At 38.6% G+C, this 8,151-nt stretch overlaps 1 pseudogene; it reads left to right on the forward strand.

The window, feature by feature from the left end:
• The first annotated feature begins 6,645 nt into the window (after positions 1-6,645).
• Positions 6,646-7,561, forward strand: LOC137231260 (glyceraldehyde-3-phosphate dehydrogenase pseudogene; annotated as a pseudogene).
• Positions 7,562-8,151: the final 590 nt, after the last annotated feature.

The following is an 8,151-nucleotide window of genomic DNA, read 5'->3' on the forward strand; positions in this document are numbered from 1 at the left end:
CTGGTGGCAGTGAAAGCAAAGAGTCCTAACCACTGGACCGCTAGGGAATTTCCTAAAGCTCATCTCTTAAGAAATTCTTCTCTTTTTTCTTAAACTAATAATTGCATCATTCTTCATCTCCTTTTCCAACTGCTCCTTTGTTGGGAAAGCTTTCTCTCACCTTCCTAATTAGGTCTATTGCACACTCAAAGCATCACATAACTTTCCATATAGTACTTAACTGAGTCTTTATTTACCTAATTTTTAAAAATAAGTTTTTCCCATGCCTATGTCCTTCACTAGATTTTAACTCTATGAGGACAGAGATAATATCTATTTTAGTTTACCATTTAATCCAAAGTGATTATCTTAACATCTGGCATATCTTAGGCACTCAACATTTCTTCAAAAATTAAATCACCCCAAGTGGCATTCCTCATTGTCTAGCATAAAATATATAAATATGTTTTTAGTAGTATAGATCTACATCTTAGGATTAAACTATCAATCAACAACATGAACCATACACATATTTATTTAATTGGTTGGTCTTTGGGTTCTTTATTTTTTTCCAAAGTAAAACTCTGGGAACATAAATCTGATTAACTGAAAGCCTCTTTTAATTGAATTCTATGTAAGTAAGGTTATTATTTCATGCAACCAAAGCTCATGGATTTACAAAAAGGATGAATTAGCTTTTTTCCTTCCATGTTGAATTCAATTCCTCTTCTTGAAGTATGTAATGAGCGCCATTATTGCACTTTATAAGAAATCTTTCATTCAGTTAACTAATGAAGAACCTCCCCTTCCTATCCCCTGTACATACCATTCCAGTCATCAAAATTTGTTTCTATAAGTATGCAAAATGCTTTTATAAATGAATTTCAACAATTGACACATATCTTTTTTGGTCCTCTTATATCCTAGCCATTGAAATATATTCTGTATATCCAAAATACAGTTTTTTATAAATGTAGCACTGGGAAAGGACAGTTGGTTAAACATTTTTCCATTTAGCCTTCATCTCACATTTAATGATTCATTTTTAGCAGGGTCAGCATTGAATATAGGAACATAAAGTTAAGTTCTCTCAAAAGGTTGAACGTTTTGTCATTTCCTGAAAGACTGAAGAAAACCAAACCCAGCTAGCCACACTCACTTTCTAGGTTGATAATATTTTTACTTGTACCTGAGTCTTCAAAACCAACTGGGAACTCAGAGAAATCAAAATACTTAAAGAAATTAAAGATCCATTATCACTTTAAGTTGCTGAAGGACTTTAAGATTTAAAAAATTTTTCAATCCAGAGAGGGCTTACTCATCTCTTACAAGCATTTCTTTGGTCTATCCTAGGAAATAAAGTCAATTAAAAATACAAAAATAGTTTGTTTTATAGCTATAAGCGCTTGTGTACTGTAGCATTGTGTATAGTAGAAATAAGTGATTAAATCTAATTGTTCAAAGACTTTGGAAATGGCAACATACTCACGTAACTAGAGGAAGCTGTGAGGCATATCCTGAAATCTTGGATATAGAGTCTATTTTTCATATCAAAACAGGAATATATAAAGTCAGCTTAAAGGAAGTGTTTATTCTAAGACAAAAAGTTAATTTGAAACTGAATCTGAAGATTTTATACCAACACACACACACACACACACACACACACACACACACACACACACCCCTACATATACACACATGTCCATATGTATATGTGTGTTCATCTTAGCAAGGAAAGGGGAGAAAAACATTATGGTTAAAAATGCAAGCAGAGGGCTTCCCTGGTGGCACAGTGGTTGAGAGTCTGCCTGCCGATGCAGGGGACACGGGTTCGTGCATAATATTTACTCAATAAACAATAGCAACCAGAGAAATAATTGCATACGTTGTGGTAGACTGGGCTTCCTGGGAAGCCCTGAGTTGGAGATTAACATGCAAGACGTTTATTTGAGGTCCTCAGGATCCACACCTGGGGAGGGCAAGGGACAGGAAGAAAGCAGAGTTGGGCAGAGAGAAGTTGATTCATCTTCAGCAAGTGTTGCAGCTGTCCCCACAGGGAAGCTGGGAAAGCCCTCCAGAGTTAGCTCTCCCTGCGTCAAGGAGTCTGGACCTCTGGCCTCAGGGACCAACCAGTCATGGGATACAGGCTGTTCCATCAGAGGCAGCTCTCTCTAGCCTAGGGCGATTTCTGGAGAGGGTTAGCAATTAAGAGCTGTCAGCAGTCATACTCCCAGCAACTGCGGGCGTAATTCCTTCAGTCCTGAAAAGGGGCCAGTGTGGCTCACAACAGTATCCTTTACATTGGTTGAAAAGAAAGACAATATGCCTGGCATTTCTCTTTTCTCTGGATTCCTCTCCAAATTCAGTCATCTCACGAAGGACATTTCCCACAATTTAAAAAAAGATGCTTTGTCACACTTTCACTTCATTTTCCTCCCTATCCATCACAACTATTTTTTCTTCTTTATTCCTTCCATGTATATGTTTCTGGACTTGGTTTGCTACCATAATTTACACACAATGCAGAGATTATGTGTCCTTTTCAAAAATGTGCTTTTCTTAATAGCTTCTCACCCTTTTAACCACCTTGACAAACACCCTCAGGATATTAAAAATGATACATTTTCACTTGGAGAGAAATATTTAAAATGTAATTTGAATAGGTAGTTAAGCATGTTTCCCTGAAGGTGTTATCATTTGACAATTTGATATTTTAATATCAAATGTAAGTCCTTGACATGGCCTGCCCTTTCCCCAGGAGATGCATAAAAATAACATGTGTATCTGAACAATTTCCTAGCTGGAGCAGGTTTTATTTTGTGCCCCCAATTATAATTATCTTCACTGCATTGTAAAGAATGTGTTGTACAACAAATTCTCTATTAACAATCACAATGTGTACAAATTATCTTCATCCCAGAACATCTCAAGGGGCCAGGCTGTTTGTATATGATAACAGCTCATTGAGACCCAAATTATGGAAAATTAAAAGAAATGAATAGGAAACATACTGCTATTTAACCACCAGTTTTTAAAACGTATGTGTTGCAATTCAAATGTAAAGTAGGCTCTTTGAAAGAATCTAGTCAGATAAAGAAGGAGGAGTGGGGGAGAAAGAGCCAGAGGAGGAGGGAAGGAATAGTACCAAGGGAAGTGTGAGGAGAAGTATCTTGATTTTTTGTCTCAGAAAAGAGAATTAGTGAATTAGAAAAATAAATAAATAAAGACTCTTTTATGCTATTAAGAATAATTAACAATTGGATAACTAAGATTTAAATGTTTAAAAATACATGAATAAACTGTAATACTTTTAGTATTCTAAAATTTAATATTTAATGAACTACAAATTTTAAATACTGACACTAAAGTCTTTGCAGGTGAGGAAATCAACTCGATATTTAAGACACTGAGCTCCTAAGGTCCCCCTCCCTCATAATAAAGACATTAATTTCAATTTCCTTCTCAATTAACAAGGCCTTTATTTTTACACTAAATTTAAAGGTTAGAGTAAAATGACTGGATTTCACATATAACCAAGAAAGGATATGTAAATCAGATAAGTAACTCTGAGAAGTTACATGATGAGCTAAAGGCTATGTGAGTGGGAAAATTCCAATACAGGAGACAGAGAAATGTGGAGGAATGCTTACTAGTATTGGGCCAATCACTTTTCAGGACCCAGGGAATACAGTAATAAGATTTTCAAAAAATGAGCATGACATGAGAATGAGGCTAATGAGAAGAGGCAATACAGACAAACAGGTCTCTAAGTGTACTTTTTTTTTTACAAGGTGGAAAAACAAACAGCAGATAAATGATATGTCTTTCAGTGCTCAGGAAGATGAAGAGAGATGTTTTGGGAGGAAAATGATGTATGAGGCAAGATTCTTTCATTCGTAAGAGATAGGAAAACCTTCCGTCTCCACACGCTTAAACAAAAACAGGCCTTTAATATATTACGTAGCTCAAGATTCTTAGAAATAAGTGGCTTTAGGAGCAGCTGAATCCAGGTACTCAAAAGTCCTTATCAAGACTAAGACTTGTTCTTTCCATCTCTCGGCTATGCTTTGCGCTGTGTGGGTTTCCTTCTTAGCTTCATACTTCCTCTTGCTGGCAAAATAGATGTCAAGGCTTTTAATTTGCATTATACTCTCTTGGCAACTGCATGAGAAAGAACCTTGCTTTTCTGTTCTTTTCATCAGAAGCCCCCAGTACTAGCTCTAAATGGACCAACTTGGATTAGTGTTCATCCCTAGGCAGAGGGAAGCCATTCCTGTGTGCAATGTTCATTCGGATCCCATAAACTGAGAGAATGGGAAAGTAGTACTTTCTCAAGGAAAAATCAGGGTGCAATCATCAGATAATGGGACCAAAAGAGTATCTGTTTACTACCAAAGGGAAGGATAAAATAATTAAATCTGAATTCAGTGAAGCCTCTTTGGGAAGAAAGGGAAGTAAACATTAAGTACCACCTTTCCTAGCGTTGACTCTATTCACTTTCATTCGGAAAAACTAGACCCAGATTTTTAGAAGGGAAGAAGTGTGCCTAGAAAATATTTCTTCTCGTTTTTTCTTTCCTTTCTAACCAATCTGCAGATAAGTCTTGTAGATAATGCATGCTGATAGTTTGTATTTTGTATTTGATGCTTTAGTTGATTGTATTGAAATTTTAAACTTCCAAGCAATGACACTGAGTGGCATTATACTTGCCTCCACCTATAAGCTGTGGAGGATGGGAAGCAAGCAGAGAGGCAAAGGAGATTACAATGAAAGCAGCTCTTTTGCCCCTTTCCTGTTTGCCTATTTCTGTTCCCCTCTAACCTTAAAAGGACCTAATTAAGGAATGTGATCACTAAGCAATTGAAACTAACTCAGGACTTATGCTCTCCCGAATGCACACCATGCCTTGTCTAACCTGTTGATTCTTTTCCTAGATAAAAAGAAGACTAGCTCTCTTCCCCCAGTAGCCCCTCTAAGCAATGCTGCAGGCAGATCACTCAGGCAAGATAACATCTGAAGAGAAAGCCAGTCTGCACTCAATGGAGAGGCAGAACCCAACCTCCCGCCTTGATGATTCACTGAGATTCTTCCCCCTGCCCCCGCATTTTTCCCTTTAAAAACTGTCATGACTGAGGAGAATCTTCGGAGCTGGTCTCTGGACACAAGTCCACCGTCTCCCCAGAGAGCCAGCTTTTCTGATTAAAGCAGCTTTCTTTTCTAGGGACATTTGCCTCTAGAATTATTGGCATGTGAGCAGTGAGCAGCCGAACCTATGTTCGGTGGTTACAAGATACAAGAGCATAATAATGAGGGGCAATTGCAATTATCCTGAATTCCAGGCCACCTGAAAGGATAAGGGAAGAAAAGGAAGAAACAAAAAACAAAAACAAAAGCACACAGCCTAATGTGCAAGAGAAAGTCATCATAATCCTTTCTTATGATAACTTTAATTAATGGCTTTGTGGGGTTGTAATTTTATTTTTTCCCAGTTAGCTCTCTAATATGCATTTAATTTGATAAACCAAGTGTCCTACACAATGAAATACTTCTGTTACTGAGATGTCTGTGAGGCACCTAGCCTAGACAGAGACAGACAATGTCTCCCCCCACTAACTATCTGATAAGGCTTGTTGACTTGATGCTACGTAAGGCAAAAATGTGTGATTCAGTTAAGAAAAACATGAAAAAAATTAAAAACAACAGTATCTTAAGGAGTAATAATAAATTAGGAACTGTTAATGAACAGGAATTTATTATAATTATTGACCATATCTTAATTTGTATGAATATAGGTGCCTCTAAGGTAAAGCTTCACTTGACAAGCTCAGTTAGAGTGACTTTCATAAGGGCAAGGAAGAATGTATTTGTCTAAACTGTATCTGGCATAATCAAATGATTAAATTGGACGTGAAAGAGAAAGGAAAAAAGTACACAGATAAACCTGTGAGACTGACTGCTATTATGGAGAACTGCAGGTCTGACATGAGAACAAAGTGTAGGTGGTGCCCAGTGATTCACTCACGAAAACAGTTGAGAGCAAGCAGGGAATAATATTTAGAACCCTAGATGCACGGATGCCAATTTCCAGAGCAAGGGTAATAAAGTAAAATTGAAATTTTGACATGTAATGATTTCTTTTATGAACTAATAAAATTATATACATATATTCATATATTTTTATATACACATAATTTTTATGTGTTGAGAATGATCTTCAGACTGAAAAAAAAGCATAACGAACATTATTGGTAAGAGGAACTTCCTATTATGTGTAGTTGGATGAATTATAGGAAAGCACCTGTTGAATTAAATGAGGCTACATTTCAGGCTACTAAAAAACCTGTGTTTGAAATTATTGTGCTGTTTTCGACGGTCTTGGTGCCACAAGGCTGCAAATAAACAGTGGTTCTTATTTTTTAAAAAGGACAGTAATTAGCTACATACAAACTTTAGACCTTAAAGCCTCAGGTGAATCTCAAGCACAATTTCATAATTATTAAAGAAGTGGGGCTCTCTGCTCTTTCCTCTTTGACAGACAGTTGCATCTTCTTGTGCAATACTGGCCCCATCCCTGAGACAGTCATGAAGGTCAGAGTAAATCGATTTGTCCACATTGGATGCCTGGTCGCCAGGATGCTTTTAACTCTGTCAAAATGGATATTGCGCATCAATGACCCCTTCACTGACCTCAGCTACATGGTCTACATGCTCCAGTATGATTCCACCCACAGCAAGTTATGACACAATCAGGCTGAGAATGGGAAGCTTGTCATCAACGGAAGGCCCATCTTCATCCTCTAGGAGCAAGTTTCCACCCACATCAAATGGGGTGATGCTGGTGCTAAGTATGTTGTAGAATCCACTGATGTCTTCACTAACTTGGACAAGGTTGGGGCTTATGAAAGGATGGAGCCAAAAGGGTCATCCTCATCTCTGTCCATTCTGCCAATGTCCGCATGTTTGGGCATAAATCATGAGAAGTATGACAATAACCTCAAGATTGTCAGCAATGACTCCTCTACCACCAACTGCTTGGGTCCTCTGGGCAAGGTCATCCATGATGACTTTGGCATGATGGAGGAACTCATGGCCACGGTCTATGCCATCACTGCCACCCAGAAGATCGCAGATGGCTCCTCTGGGAAGCTGTGGTATTATGGCTGTGGGGCTGCCCAGAAGACCATCATCCCTGCTTCTATGGGCACTGCTAAGGCTGTGGGCAAGGTCACCCCTGAGCTGAATTGGAAGCTCACTGGCATGGCCTCCCAGATCCCAAATCCCAGCTCCAATGAGTCAAGAATCTAACCTGTGGTCTGGAGAAAGCCACCAAATGTGATGACATTGAGAAAGAAGGTGGTGAAGCAGGCAATAGAGGGCCCCGTAAAGGACATCCTGGGTTACACTGAGGACGGGCTGCCTCCTGCGACTTTAACAGTGATACTCCCACTTTCACCTTTGATGCTGGGCTGGCATTGCCCTCGGTAGCTGCTCTGTCAAACACATTTTCTGTTATGACAATGGGTTTGGCTACAGCAAAAGGGTGGTGGGCTTTATGGTCCATATGGCTTCCAAGGAGTAAGAGATCCCTGGACCACCAGCCTCAGTGAAAACAAGATAAGGAAGAAAGAAGCCCTCAGCTCCTAAGGAGTTCTTGCTCCAACTCAATCCCCCAACACAGTGAGAATATCCCATCCTCAACAGTTTCCATCCCAGAGCTCCTGAAGAAGAGGGAGAGGATTAGGGAGCCCTGCCTGGTCATGTATCATCAATAAAGAACAATGTGCACAGTCAAAAAGGAAAGGAAAAAAAAAAAAAAAAGAGATGGTCTGCGAACATTAGAAATGAAAGTGGAGATCCGCAGAAGCTAGGAGGAGTTTATAAAGGATGAGTCGGGTCAGACTAGCTTCATTCTCCTTTGGACAAAAATTCTAAAGAGGTGGCTTATGTTCATCTGGATTAAGCAAGGCATTTGGCACAGTCAAAACAGAAACATAACCTGGATAATCACACAGGGAAATAGATTCATAAGTAAGTGCCTAACAACCATATCAAAGATCCCAGTTACTGAACTGATTAATTCCTAGAGCACAATTTTCTATTGTTTATTAAAGGTCTCTCTTTTTTTTCTTTCTTTCTTTTTAAAAATAGCTACCACATTTGAGCACCTAC

The sequence above is a fragment of the Pseudorca crassidens genome, chromosome 9, assembly GCF_039906515.1.
Source record: "Pseudorca crassidens isolate mPseCra1 chromosome 9, mPseCra1.hap1, whole genome shotgun sequence".
Taxonomy (NCBI): domain Eukaryota; kingdom Metazoa; phylum Chordata; class Mammalia; order Artiodactyla; family Delphinidae; genus Pseudorca; species Pseudorca crassidens.